This window comes from Elephantulus edwardii, unplaced genomic scaffold (assembly GCF_000299155.1).
Source record: "Elephantulus edwardii isolate Elephantulus edwardi_28Jun2011 unplaced genomic scaffold, EleEdw1.0 scaffold00005, whole genome shotgun sequence".
NCBI lineage: Eukaryota > Metazoa > Chordata > Mammalia > Macroscelidea > Macroscelididae > Elephantulus > Elephantulus edwardii.
The window spans coordinates 5,778,267-5,787,080 of NW_006399755.1; the positions used below are offsets into that span (position 1 = coordinate 5,778,267).

At 41.0% G+C, this 8,814-nt stretch overlaps 1 protein-coding gene and 1 pseudogene across 1 annotated transcript in view; one reads left to right on the top strand and one right to left on the bottom strand.

Annotated features, from left to right (window-relative positions):
- Nucleotides 1–8,814, bottom strand: part of FAF1 (Fas (TNFRSF6) associated factor 1) — a 548,275-nt gene that overhangs the window by 531,053 nt on the left and 8,408 nt on the right. The gene's annotated exons all lie outside the window — the stretch shown is intronic.
- On the top strand, nucleotides 4,795–5,125 carry LOC102848853 (annotated as a pseudogene).

The following is an 8,814-nucleotide window of genomic DNA, read 5'->3' on the forward strand; positions in this document are numbered from 1 at the left end:
CCATTTCTCCTTGGGAATCCTTGAATTCCTGTTGTTGAGCCTCGATCTTCACTGAGGGCCAGTCATCAACTGTTCAAGTGTTCAATTATCAATAAGCCGAAGTCTATGGAAGGCCATAATGGCCCTGCTTTAAGTGGTTTGCTGCTTCTGCAGCTCACCACGTTGTCTCTGCCTCCGCCACCATCTTGGATCTCGCTCTTCAGTACTTTTAAGAGATCCTTAAGAGTGGCCCCGCTCAAAGCAATAGATCTCCTTATCTCTTGACTGCTGGTACCAAGGGTGTTGATTATAAATTCAAGTAAGGTTAAATCATTGACAGGTTCAATCCTTTCTCCATCTATAATGATGCTTCCCAGTGTGCCCTTTAGTTTTTGGTTTTCTTTATGCTGAGATGCAATCATATAAAAGGCTACACTCCTGGAAACAACCTAAGTGCCCATCAACAAAATGAATGGATAGAGAAGCTGTGGTATATTCACACAATGGAATACTGCATTGAAAAACAAGTAACTCATGCAATATTATTCAAAATGGGTAACCCTGAAGGACATTATGTTGAGTGAAGTATCTCAGTCACAAAAGGACAAATACTGCATGGTGCCACTGTTGTAAAGCAGGACTGACCTCGGGGTTGGGAGGAGACTGAGAAGGATCGGTTCAATAATGTATACTGCATTGAAACAGATGACGGAGAAAACTGAGAGGGAAAATTATTAGGTATTTTTGTCATGATAGGAGTCCAGAGTGAAGGCTGTATAGTGGAGTGGACCTGGGAGAAGGGATTGTAAAACAAGGAAAGAATTTTTCTTTTACTTTTCCAAGAGGGTAGTGTACTAGGGGGTAGGGTTGGGAGGGGAGAAAAGTGCAACAATGAATGAATGGAAATCCAAAGCCTCTGTAAATTTTCATTGAAATTAATAATAATTTTTTTTAAAAATGTAAAAAAATAGATTAAAAAAAAAGACACCTAAAGAAATTATAAAAAAAAAAAAAGGCTACACTCCTTGATCTTCTGCAGTAAGCGCTTCAAGTCCTACTCACTTCGAGCATGGAAAGTTGTGTCATCTGTATATAGTAGCTTGTTGATGAGTATTCCTTCTAACCTGATGTCACACTCTTCTTCATAGAGTCCAGTTTTACGAATTATTTGCTCAGCATATAAACTGAATAGGAGTGGTGGGAGTGGTGGTGGTGGTGGTGGTAGTGGTGGTGGTGGTGGTGATGCGCTGTCGAGTCAACTCCAGCTCATAGCTAGCAACCGTACATATAACAGCTCTGAACTCTATCCTGAGCCAATTTCTGATAAACCTAACCCTATTACCCCAGTCAATGAGTCAATCCATCTCTTCAAAGTCTTCCTCTCTTTGCTGTCCCTCCACACTTCCAAGCATGAGGTCCCTCTCCAAGGACTGGTCTCTCCTTGCAACATGGCCAAAGCATGTAGGACGAAGCTTCAAAATCTCCTCCAAGGAGCAGCCTGGTTTCACTCAATCCAAGACAGACTTGTTTGTTCTCTTAGCAGTCTACAATATATTCAATACTGTTCTGCAGCACCACAACTCAAAGGTATCAATTCACACCAACCCCAGTGTGTGGTGGACCATGTAAGGGCATGAAGATTGCCTCTGCTGCATGGAGATCAGCCCACTCCCTCGCACCAGAAGAAACAATACCACAGGGGAGTGGAGAGAAAATGGGAGAACAGAGTTGGGTGGGAGTAGGGGAATGGTAGATGCTGGAGGAGCAAGAAGAGGGAGATGCTGGAGGGGCATGAAGAGGGAATTGCGCTGGATGCTGGCAGGGCAAGGTGAGGGTGGGAGGGAACACAATATATGCCCCAAAGGGCTGGGCCCCTAGGAACAACACCTGGTCTGCATACTCTCTTCAGTTCTTCCGGGTAAAATACTAGTCTGTCAAATATTGTTCTAAAGCTGAGCACCAAATTAAGATACACCAGGGAGAAGGATTGGCCATCCACTTCTGAAATAACAGGCCTTCGAAAACGCTATGTATGAATGTAAAGGACTGAAAAATGATGGAGCTGCTAAAAAAAAAGTTGTACAATTACTCAAGGATATAAGCATACATTTATCATATAGCTCAGCAATTCCATGCTAAGTGTATGACTAAGACTTGAAAATATGGACAAGGCAATGCTCACTGTTGGATTATTCACTACAGTAAAAAACTATATATAATCCAAATGTCCATCAAGAAATTAATAAAGAAATATGACATCTATATATTTATGCAAACATGTAGGATAGAGGAGCAGACAGAGATGAAAGTTTATCAGTACTTACCAAGAGTAAGTGGGTAGGAGAAAGTAAGTTTCTTTCTTCTGCCTAAAGAACAAAGCCCTCTTAGAGACAAGAAAACAAAGCTTTGTCTTACCTACTTTGGACATGTCGCTAGAAGGGGCTATTTCTTGAAAAGGGACATCATACTAGAAAAGGTGGAAGGTCAGCGAGAGGAGACTCTCAACCAAATAGGCGACTTCAGCAATGAACTAAAAAATGTCAGAGACAAAGAGCATGGCACCAGACAGGGCAGAGTTCAGATTTATTGTTCTTAAGGTCATGATGAGTTGTAGTTGACTCAACAGCAAATTAAAACAGCATAGTCATTGCTGTTGAGCTGAAAACTATTCCAAGCTCACGTACCAGAAGGTTTTCAAGATTGTAAAGGGCACTGGAGGAGACTGCTCATCTTTTTTGTGAAGGCCAGTTGGTGGATTTGAACCACCAGAGAGGGAAGGTCTTGGGGTTAGCAGCCAAACTGCCTACAAACTACACCATCAAAGTTCCTTGCATATCCACATAAAATATTACTCTGCCATAAGTAGAAATGGAAGATTTGATACATGCTATGTAGTAATTGGCTCTCACAAACATGCTGAATGGCCTAAGTTTGATACAAAAGGGCAACTAATTTTCTCATTTATATGGCTATCTACCATAGGGAAATACATAGAGATCAAAGTTTATTAAAAGTTAGCATGGCAAGTGGGAAAGGAAAGAGGGTGAGTTATTATGTAAAAGACACTAGATCAAAGGTTACGAAAACTCTGGAAAAGGAAAGTGGCAACAGTTGTACAAGGTGGAAATAGCTAATAATATCACTAAATAATATACACCTAAAGAGTTCAAATGGCAATTGTTGGTTATATTTCTTTTTAACCCCAATAAAAAAGATAAAAACTCAAAACAATGAAGAAATAATTGTTAAAAATTGTCAAGTATCTGAAATTTTACCCTACTTATAAGCTAACAGAAGAATTTCTGGTTTGTGCTATATTGACTATGTATGCAAAGGCATTTAACTGAGTGGATCATAACAAATTATGGCTAACATTAAGAATGGGAATCTCAGAACCTTTACTACTGTGAAACCTAGACCAAGACCAAGAGACTGCTGTGTGAAAAGAGCAAGGGAACGCTAGATGGTTTCAACTCAGGTAAGGTGTATGTCAGGGTTGTATCACTCTCCATACCTCTTCATTCTGTATGCTGAACAAATTATTCAAGAAGCTGGACTCTGAAAAATGTAGTATCCATATTGGAGGAAGACTCAGCAACAACGTTCAGATAACACAATCATACTTGTTAAAAGTGAGGAGGACTTGAAACACTTATTGCAGAAGATCAAAGACTACAGTTTTCAATATGGATTACAGGCTGGTCTGGTGGTAGCGAGTTATCAGAAACTATTAACGTTGTTGTGTACCACAGAGTAGGAACCAACCAATAGCTGACCCTCCAGTGTGTTTTCAGAGGCAGCAAATGCCACAGGAGACTACTCATCCTTCTCCCACAGAGCACCTGGTGGAGTCAAACTGCCTACCTTCAGTACTGCAGCACAGCTTCTTGCTACTAGGCCACCAGAGCTCCCTGTTGTTATTAGGCATCATCAAGTCAAATATGACTCATAACAACCTGTCCTATCCTTTGCCATTCTCACTATCTGATACACTTGAGCTCACGGATGCAGTCACCATGATAATCTAACTTGTTGGGTATCCTCATCTTTTCACTGACCCCTGCCCACCTTTCTAAGCATGTTATCCCCATCCAAGGAATAGCCTCTCCTAGTAACATTCAAAATATGTGAGATGAAGCTACACTATCTTTGCCTCAGGAGTACACTCTGGCTACAATTTCCCCAAGACATATTATGTTTGTTATTTTGGCAGTCCACTAGATATTCAGTACTCCGCTCCAACAATGTAGCTTAAAGCCATCAATTCTTCTTCTGTCATCCATATTCATCGTTGAGCTCTCATATGCATAGCAAGTGATTGAAAAGACCACAGCCTGAATCAGATGAACCTGGCAAGAAGCTGCACTGCAAATCCAAAGGCTACCAGCTACTCCACAAAAAAACAAAAAAAAAAAGGATGGACAATTTCCTCCATATGATTAACTGCCTCCGGAAACCTACCGGAGGGCCAGCTATGGTTTGGTTCCAACTCTAGGGTAAACAACAAAGTGTGCCTGATTCGGAACATGGTCTTTTCAATCACTTACTATGCATCTGAGAACAGGACAATAAATAAGGATGATAGAAGAAAAACTGATAGCATAGAACTGTGGTACTGAAGGAGAATATTGATATCCCATGGATCGCCAAAAGAATAAACAGATATGTCTTGGTGAAGCCAGAGTACTCCTTGGAAGAAAGGATGGTGAGGGTTTGTCTTACATACTTTGGGCATGTTACTAGGAGAGGCTACTAAAGGATATTATGCTTGGGTTTTCTGGCAGTTTGGACCTGAAGTGCAAGTAATAAAATCAAATGATTCTCCAGAGGCTCTTCAAATTTTCCTCTGTCATTTGGTCAGCACCCTCAGTCCATTTGTGGAGGAATACTGGTGTTACAGACATGGCATTTAATAAAGAACTTGATCCTATACAGAAACTTTTGGTGGACAAGATTATAAAAAATAAATCTAAACGACAGGTATCTATCTGGAGGATGTGTTGATGTTGGTGCAGAATAACAACAAGATTTGGAGAAGGAGCTTTTTAAGCTTAAGCTAATGTATGGTAAAAGAGACATGAATACACTTCCTACCTGCAAATTCACAGATCCTAAATCTGAAGCTGTTGAAAAACCCCGGTACTGAAGCATTATATAAAATTAGTTTGGTAATTTGTTATGGCCTAACTGTATAATTAAACAGAATAAACATTTTTTTTTTAAAAAAAAAAAGGACATTATGCTTGGAAAGGTAGATGACAGTGAAGGAGAAGAAGATTGTCAATCAGGTATATTGACAAGAGTGACTACAGTAATTAACTTAAGTGTGTCAGAGATTGTAACATTGGCACAGGAGAGAAAAGAATGTAGATCTGTTGTTCAGAGCATCGCTGAGATTTGTACTCGACTCAAGAGTACCTATCAACAAGAAGAACCTACACTTGTGAAGCTAAAACCTGAGGTGTCTGTGAGCACATTCTGGAAGCTGTCATCTGTATTCTGTTACTAACTGGAACTAGCCTTTTGACTTCCCTATGCCAGGGATGTATCCTGTTTTCATATCTTTTCTATCTACATGCAGAACATATCATCCGGGAGGCTGGGCTGTATGAGGAGGAATGTGGCATCAGGACTGAAGGAAGACTCACCAACAATCTGCATTATGCAGATGACACAACTCTGCTTGCTGGAACTGAGGAGAACCTGAAGTGCTTGCAGTAGAAGGTTGACTTCAGCATTCATTATGGTTTGAAGCTCAACATCAAGAAAACAAAGATTCTCACTACTGGGACGAATAGCAGCATTATGATAAGATGTTGAAGAGACTGAGATTGTTAACAGTATTAGTTTGCTTGATTCCACAATCAACACTCTTGGTACTTGCAGCCAGGAAATCAAAAGACGAACTGCACTGGGAAAGTCGGCTGTCAGGAACCTCTCCAGAATACTGAAGAGCAATGACATCTGTCTGGAGACGAAGGTATGCCTGATTCAGGCCATAGTCTTCACAATTACTTGCTAAACATCAGAGAGCTTGATATTGACTAGGGCTGATAGAAAGAGAATTGATGCCTTTGAGCTGTGGTGCTGGAGAAGAGTATTGAAAATACTGTGGACTGCCAGGAGAACAAACAGGTTCGTCCTTGTTGTGGTTGTTGACTACTGTCAAGTCAAGCATAATATATATCGACCCTGTGAGGAAAAGGCCTGAAGCCTTTCTATAACTAGTGTCATTTATCAAAGTTCATAGAGTTTCCAGAGACATGTTGTTTAGGAAGTGAATGTCACCTGCTTCCAAATTTGTCTTAAACTGGGAGCGCCATCAAACACCATCCACCACAGGTAGCCATTATGCCATTTGAGACATCAATGGCACAAGGTTCAGCATCACAGTAACCCCAGGTTACCTCAGTACAGCAAAGTGACAGAAGAGTACTGTACCACTTAGAAGAATGTTCCTCCAAAATATAGTAACAACTGACTTTTACATACAAAGGCCCTCCCCAAGATCTTGTTGACTCTAAACAAGAGTCTTAAATAAAAAAATAAAAAAGCAACCAATATAGTATGTTGCTGCTGTTAATGTGCTGTTGCATCGCCTAAGACATATTGCAACCCTATGAACAGCAGCTCTGAACCCTTCCTTGTCGTGAGCTAGTCTCACATCAACCCACATTGATAATGTATCAATCCATCTCATCTGGGGTCTTCCTCTCCTGCAATGTCTCTCCACCCTTCTGAGCATGATGTCCTTCTCTAAGAACTAATCTCTCCTGGCCACGTGCCCAAAGTATGTGAGATGGAGCTTCAAAATCTTAAGCCTCCAAGGAGAAACTTTGTTTTACCCTCTCCAAGACAGACCGATTTGTTTTCTTGGCAGTCCATGGTATGTTCAAGACTCTTCTCCAGCACCATATCTTGAAGGCATCTATTCTTCTTCTGTCATCCTTTGTCATTGCCCAGCTCTCTGATGCATAACTAGTAACTGAGAAGACCATGGTCTGGATTAGGTGCATCCTGGTCTCTAGACTGACATCATTGCTTTTCAGTACTCTGGAGAGGTCCATGACAGCAGATTTTCCCAATGCAATTAGTCTTGATTTTCTGACTACTGGTGTTGTGCTGATTATGGATCCAAGCAAGCTGTAATTGCTAACAACCTCAGTATCTTCTCCATCTATCATAGTGCGGTCAATTGGCCCAGTGGTGAGAGGGTGAAACCAAGTTGCTCCTTGGAGGAAAGGATTCTGAGGCTTCGTCTGACATACTTTGGGCAGGTTGCAAGGAGGGACCAGTCCTTAGAGAGGGACATCATGTTTGGAAGGGAGGAGGGACAGTGCAAGACAGGAAGACCATCGATGGGATGGAATGATTCAGTTACTAGGGTAATGAGGGTAGGTTTGTCAGAGACAGTAAAGTTGGTACAGGATAGAGCAGAGGTTTCAGGACTATTGTACAGAGGGTCATGATCAGTTGCAAGCAACTCAACGGCACATAACAACAACATGGTTCTGTATGGTCCATGAGATATTGTATGGTATACAACTCCCACTGCTAAATTTGACTGGCTTGGGAAAGAAAGGAAAAAAGTATGGATTACATTTCAAACGTCAAGAAAACAATAATTCTCACCACTGGACCAACAGGCAACATCATAAAAGATGGAGAAAAGACTGAAATTGTCAACAGCTTCATCTTACTTGGATCACAATCAACACCCTTGGTCCCAGGAGATACACATAGTGCATTGGAAGTCTGCTAATTACTGAGGAGCAATGATGTAAGTTTGAAGACTAAGATGCACCTAATTCAGGCCATGGTCTTTATCTGCTATGCATCTAAAATCTGGGCAAAATATGGATGACAGAAGGAGAACTGATATCTCTGCACTGCAGTGTTGGAGAAGAATACTGAATACTCCAAGAACTGCTAAAGAACAAACAGATATGTCTTGGAAAAAGTGCAGCCAGAGTGCTCCTAGGAGACAAAAGATGATGAAACTTTGTCTCACATACTTTCAGCATGTTGCTAAGAGAAGTTATTCCTTGGAGACGGACATCATGCTTAGAAAAGTGGAGGGTCAGTGAAAGAGAAGACGACTCTCAATGAGACAGATTGACACAGTGACTGTTTTAATGGGCTAGCGTATGTTAGACATGATGAAGAAGGCATAGGATACAGAAAGGTTCAGATCTACTATAGTCAGGCTCATCAGATGTCATACTTGACCAGACAGCATCTAACAACAACTACTACAATTTGTATTTGTACTAGAGTATCAGCATTTTCTTACACTCGTTCCCAGAGCCCTAATTACCACAAAACAAAGCAAATTAGGCCAAGTTATACCTGTTAAATGATCCAGGAAGTATCAAGAGAAGGTGGAAGGAGTACACAGAGTCACTGTATCAGAAGAAATTGGATGACATAGAAGAATTTCATGACATAACATATGAGCAAGAGCCTATGGTGATGAAGGAGAAAGTTCAAACTGCTCTGAAGGAATTGGCAAAAAGCAAGGCTCCAGGAGTTGATGGCATACCCATTGACATATTTTAACAGACACTACCCTGGATGTACTCACTAAGCTGTGCCAGGAAATCTGGAGGACGGCCAGCTGGCCAACTGACTGGAAAAATCGATATTTGTTCCCATTCCAAAGAAAGGTGACCCAACAGTGTGGAAATTATCGAACAATAAATATCATCAATATCACATGCAAGCAAGATTCTGCTGAAAGTTATCCAAAAACGTTTGGAACAGTATGTCAACAGAGAACTACCAGAAGTATAGGCTGGATTTAGAAGAGGTCGTGGTACTAGGGATATTTTATAT